Source organism: Nycticebus coucang, chromosome 11 (genome assembly GCF_027406575.1).
Source record: "Nycticebus coucang isolate mNycCou1 chromosome 11, mNycCou1.pri, whole genome shotgun sequence".
NCBI classification, from domain to species: Eukaryota; Metazoa; Chordata; class Mammalia; order Primates; family Lorisidae; genus Nycticebus; species Nycticebus coucang.
The window spans coordinates 75,019,471-75,026,026 of NC_069790.1; the positions used below are offsets into that span (position 1 = coordinate 75,019,471).

The following is a 6,556-nucleotide window of genomic DNA, read 5'->3' on the forward strand; positions in this document are numbered from 1 at the left end:
AGCTTGAAGGATGTGAAGTTGTTTGTATAAAATACCCCACATTTTCATCTGCTTCTGTCCTCAAGGACAAATCAGCTAACCAAGAAGCATACAGTCACTCAGGGACACGTACACACTCAACTCAGAAACATTCAGAACACAGAAAGGTGCACAAGAAAGGGCTACATTCCCAGGGATTGATTGCAGCGTCGGTTCCCATGGCAATCATACATTCAGGTCAGGGTCTGCTTCCTCCTCAGTGTAACCTCCATTGGGAGGCAAGAGACAAAAAGAAATAAAGCCAGGGCACTTCACTGGGTCCAGACTGCACAAAGGCTGACAGCACCACAGCCAGATCCAGGGAGCTCCCCTAACTGTCACATTACACATCTCATGGCACACTAATCCCCCCCTCATCACCAGGGACCATTGTAGAAAAGGCTGGATCAGGAAAGCTTTATGAAACATACAAAGATTTTTTGCTCCAATTCATCTGCAATTCCCTTTATTGTCTTTTTAGTTATGGTCAAATGCACAATTCTGAAATTCTCTTCCTCTTTCAATTTGTGTAAGAACCTCTGTGACCGGTTGTATGTGTGTGTGTACGTATGCGTGTATTGGAATGCATGACTGTGGTACATAATGGTCTAGATAAAAAGCATTCCCCCACTGTTCTCCCCTCCTATAATAGAAAAAGGGTTAGGAAATGTAAACTCGCTTTTTTTTAATTTTTTTTAAATTTTTCTTTGAGACAGAGTCTCACTCTGTTGCCTGAGTGTCCTGACGTCCTCATAGCTCACAGCAACCTCAAATTCTTAGGCACAAGTAATTCTCTTGCTTCAGCCTCCCCAGTAGCTGAGACTACAGGCACCCACTACGATGCCCAGCTAATTCTTTCTATCTTTAGTAGAGACAGGGTCTTGCTCTTGCTCAGGCTGGTCTTGAATTCCTGAGCTCAAGCAATCTGCTCGTCTACACCTCCCAGAGTGCTGGGAACACAGGTGCGAGCCACTGTGACCAGCCTTGATTTTTTTTTTTCCTTTTAAATAAACTTTTTGAGATAATTATAGGTTCATCTGCTGTTATAAGAAATAATACAGAGAGATCTTCCACACCTTCTATCCAGTGTCTGTTACCCCAGTGGTAACATCTTTCATAACTATAATACATATCGCAACTGGGAAATTAATACTGATACAACCACTGAGTTTATTACTATTTTGCCAGTTTTACATGCATGCATTTGTGTGTATTTAGTTTAGTACAATTTTATCATCATGGGTAGATTCATGTACCCACCACTGCAGTTGAGATGAGAATGATTCCATCAAGGACCTCCCTTCCCTTTTACAGCCGTGCTCACCTCCGTCTCCTCCCCAGCCCCTAGAGAACCCTAATCCATTCTCTGTCTCTATAATTTTGTCGTTTCAAGAATATTATATATCTTGTAGTATATAATCTTTTGAGACTGTGAGTCTCTCGAGGTCCATTCTCTCATTGCTTTTATCAATAGTTCACTCCTTTTCACTGCTGAGTAGTTGCTACGGATGTACCACAGTTGTTAACCACCTGTTGAATAACATTTGGTTGTTTTCAGTTTTGGGGTATCACATAAAGCTGCTATGAATATTTATGTAGATGATTTTGTGTGAACCTAAGTTATCATCTTTCTGGGATAAATATGTAACAATTACTGGGTTTTATAGCAAATTGCTATACCACTCTGGAATTTCACATTCCCACTAGCAATGTATGAGTGATCTTGTTTTTCTGCATCCTGGACAGCATATGGTGTTACTGCTGGAGTTTTGTACTTGAGCCATTCTGCTGCATGTGCCATGGTACCTCTTGATTTTAATCGCATTTCTGTAATGGTTAAGGATGTCAGACATCTTTTCCTGTGGTTTACCATCTGTGTTTCTTCTACAGTGAAATGTCTGGTCATATCTTTAGTCCATTTCCTAAATGGATGTTTTTTCACTGTTTTGAGAGTTCATTACGTATTTAGACACAAGTCTTTTGTTGAATATGTGGTTTGCAAATATTTTCTCCCAGTTTGTAGCTAGCTTATCTTTTCATCCTCTTTACAGCATCTTTTGCAAAACAAAGGTTTTAAATTTTGTTTATGGATTATACTTTCATTGTCATGTCTAAAAACTCAGTATTATAAATATTTTATGTTTTTCTAAAAATTTCATAGTTTTATGTTTCGCATGTAAGTCCATGATCCATTTTGAGTTAACTTTTGTACAAGGTGTGAAGTTTAGGCTGAGGTTCACAGAGGGGGTTTTGACACAGAGTTTTTGTTAACCTTGGTAGAGTGGTGCCATGGCGTCATAGCTCACAGCAACCTCAAACTCCTGGGCTCAAGTGATTATCTTGCCTCAGCTTCTCAAGTAGCTGGGACTATAGGCACCCACCACAGAGCCTGGCTCTTTTTTTTTTTTTTTTATTGTTGGGGATTCATTGAGGGTACAATAAGCCAGGTTACACTGATTGCAATTGTTAGGTAAAATCCCTCTTGCAATCATGTCTTGCCCCCATAAAGTGTGACACACACCAAGGCCCCACCCACCTCCCTCCTTCCCTCTTTCTGTTCCCCCCCATAACCATAATTGTCATTAATTGTCCTCATATCAAAATTGAGTACATAGGATTCATGCTTCTCCATTCTTGTGATGCTTTACTAAGAATAATGTCTTCCACGTCCATCCAGGTTAATACGAAGGATGTAAAGTCTCCATTTTTTTTAATGGCTGAATAGTATTCCATGGTATACATATACCACAGCTTGTTAATCCATTCCTGGGTTGGTGGGCATTTAGGCTGTTTCCACATTTTGGCGATTGTAAGAGCCTGGCTCTTTTTTAGAGGCGAGGTATCACTCTGGCTCAGGCTGATCTCCAACTCCTGAGGTCAAGCAATTTGCCACTCCCAGAGTGCTAGGATTACAGGCATGAGCCAGGGCACCTGGCCTTCAATAGGCTATTCTTCATGCATTGAATTGCTTTAGAATTTTTGTCAAAAATTAGTAGGGTAGGCAGAGCACAGTGGCTCCCTTCTATAATCCTAGCACTTTGGAAGGTGTGAGGATCCCTGGAGCTCAGGAGTTCAAGACTAGCCTGAGTAAGAGTGAGACCCCCATCTCTACTTAAAATAGAAAAACTAACCAGGTATGGCAGGCGCCTGAGGTCCCAGCTACTTTGGAGGCTGAGGCAAAAGGATCACTTGAGCCCAGGAGGTTTTTTTGTTTTTTTTTTTTTGAGACAGAATCTTACTTTGTCACCCTAGGTAGTGTGCCCTGGCTTATATCTCACAGCAATCTCTGTTGCTGTGAGCTGAGGCCATGGCACTCTACTGAGGGTAACATAGTAAGACTCTGTCTCAAAAAAAAAAAAAAAAAAAAAAAAAAAAGAAGGGCGGCGCCTGTGGCTCAGTGAGTAGGGCGCCGGCCCCATATACCGAGGGTGGTGGGTTCAAACCCAGCCCCGGCCAAATTGCAACAAAAAAATAGCCGGTCGTTGTGGCGGGCGCCTGTAGTCCCAGCTACTTGGGAGGCTTAGGCAAGAGAATCGCCTAAACCCAGGAGTTGGAGGTTGCTGTGAGCTGTGATGCCATTGCACTCTACCGAGGGTGATAAAGTGAAACTCTGTCTCAAAAAAAAAAAAAAAAAAGCGAGGTTTTGAGCGTGAGGAGCGCTGAGTGCGAGCTGCCGCTGCTGTGGTCCCCGCGTAATGCCTAAGGCCAAGGGCAAGACCCGGAGGCAGAAGTTCGTTTACAACGTCCACCGAAAGCGTCTGAACCGGAATGCTGGTCGGAAGGCAGCGCGGCGGATCGAGGGCTCGCACATCCGACCGGCCTGGGACCACGCTCCGTCGGCGCGGCAGAACCTGGCCGAGATGGGCTGCCTGCGGACCCCAACAAGGCGTTACCCTTACGAAGAGGAAGGTGAAGGCCACGGAGGTGGGTGGAGAGGAGAGGCCTGGGGAGCTTGTGCGCAAGCCTTACGTGCTGAATGGCCATGGCCCGAGATGAGAAGAATTACTATCAAGATACCCTAAAACAACAACAACGACAACAACAAAACCAAAAAACAAATGAACAAAAAAAGATACCCCAAAACAGATTCGGAATAAGATCAACGTCTATAGGGCACCGCCTGTGGCTCAGTGAGTGGGGCACCGGCCCCATATAACGAGGGTGGCGGGTTCAAACCCAGCACCCGCCAAACTGCAACAAAAAAATAGCTGGGCGTTGTGGCGGGTGCCTGTAGTCCCAGCTACTTGGGAGGCTGAGGCACGAGAACCGCCCAAGAGTTGGAAGTTGCTGTGAGCTGTGACGCCACAGTCCTCTACCCAGGGTGACATAGTGAGACTGTCTCAAAAAAAAATAATAATAATAATAATCAACTAAAAATAGATCTTGACCTCTAAAGAGGTAATTTTCAGGAAATAATACCTTGTAGTAAAGAACTATTTGAAATTCCTTCAGTTTCATTTTAGTTTCTTTTTTCTTCTGCTAAAGCAAAATTAAATACTAATAATGATACCACAGAATCAGTTTTAATCCTAATACAACTCAATAAATATTAAATGTAATGCTGATTTAAATTAATACTGATTAACAAATTCCATTAAAAATCTTTGTATCCGTCTAGTTCCGGGCATATTCAAATGATTAATTTGAAAAGGGTTTCATAAACTATTTACAAATGTTGGGGCAGGGGTTAGAGAAACCAACAAGTGGGAGAATTCCAAAACTAGCCACAGCAGAGACCTGTATCAAGTTAGGACCTAAGGTAGAAAGGAACCAATTGGCCCCCTGGATTCAGAGAAGACAGCTGGATGAAGAAGGCTGGGTCTTGTCCCCCACCCTCACTTCACCAGGATCCCTGTGCCCTGATGATGCCTCTCATTGGCTAAACCCAACTAGAAACATGGTAAATCCACACAGTTTATGCAGGTCAGTTTCACAGTAAAATGAAAAAGGGAGAGGAGTGAATCTGGAGGGACATAAGGAAGACTTCCAGACACTTTAACACTTTAAGTATTTTTATTATCAGTACTATGTTTTGGGTATAATTACAAGGACCCAGAGGACAAGTACCAAATCTTATTCAAGTATGTGAGGGGAGAATACCACTGGGTACTACTGGGGTTACGTGTATAGGGACATTATGGTAGTAGTCAAACATTTTGATTTCTTGGTCCTACTCTGGCACATTTAATTTCTGTAGGCTTAATGTTCCAAGATATTGACTGTAAATCATTAACAAATTAATAAAATTGATTATATCAAAAGTTGAATACAAATTCTTGGTAAAATTTCCCATTTCTAAATATGTCTATGTATGGATGCATGTTTGTATTTCTTTATTGTTAACACATATTTGTTTTAGAAACACGAGGGAATAAACTTGGCCATCCTTTTATATAACTGGATCATAGCAGATGATGTGCCCTGATGTCATAGCAGAGGGGATAGGTGGCGAGAGATGAGTCCTGAAAGACACATAGGGGTCAGGTTATGAAGGGCCCTGTCTGCCATGCTAAGACCTGACTTTATACTGAGATAGGGGAGTTGCCACTCACCACAATGCCTGGCTGATTTTTCTATTGTTTTAGTACAGATGGGGTTTTGCTCTTGCTCAGGCTGGTCTCAAATTCCTGAGGTAAAGCAATCCTACACCCTTGACCTCCCCGAGTGTTAGGATTACAGGCATGAGCCACTGTGCTGGGCCACTGGAGGATTTTTCTTTTCTTTTCCTTTTTTGAGACAGAGCCTCAAGCTTTCACCCTGGGTAGAGTGCTGTGGCATCACAGTTCACAGCAACCTCTAACTCCTGGGCTCAAGCGATTCTCCTGCCTACACCTTCCAAGTAGCTGGGACTACAGATGCCTGGGCCACAACGCCCAAGTTTCCTCCCCTTTAACTTTTTTTTTTTTTTTTGGTTGCAGCCATCATTGTTGTTTGGCAGGCCCAGGCTGGATTCGAACCCGCCAGCTCAGGTGTATATGGCTGGCACCTTAGCCGCTTGAGCTACAGGCGCAGAGCCCACTGGAGGATTTTTCATAATGGGACTGCCATGGTAAGAGTTTCATTCTAACAAGATCAGATAGGCACTGTAAAACTCTGTTGACAGTGAGGCTGGAGCAGTTTGAACACCCAAGAAAGGGCTGCATCAATTAAACGTGGAAGGTGGGAAAGGGGAAACGGTGACAATGACAACATCCAGGGTTCTGATTTGAATGTCTGGGTGAATGGAGGTATGACTGGCTGTTTAGTAACAAAACACAGGAAGAGATTCGGTCAGGGGCAATAACAGATTCTCTTTTGAACAAGTTGATACTGGAGTGCCAGCAGGATGTTCAAGTGTAGTTGTCTAGTTAGTTGGTGGTCAAGTGGGCCTGGAGCTCAAGAGAAGGGCCTGGGTCAGGCAGACAGATCCTCAGTGGAGGAGGAAGCCCGGAGGGAGAATGAGAATATATAGAAGAGGCCCAGAAGCCTGGGGAACACCAACTTTCAGGGCAAAATAGTGAAGTATTTCAGAGCACAGGACCTGGAGATAGACAGCCTG

At 43.4% G+C, this 6,556-nt stretch overlaps 1 pseudogene; it reads left to right on the plus strand.

Annotated features, from left to right (window-relative positions):
• Positions 1-3,713: 3,713 nt before the first annotated feature.
• Positions 3,714-4,152, plus strand: LOC128598338 (nucleolar protein 16-like; annotated as a pseudogene).
• Positions 4,153-6,556: the final 2,404 nt, after the last annotated feature.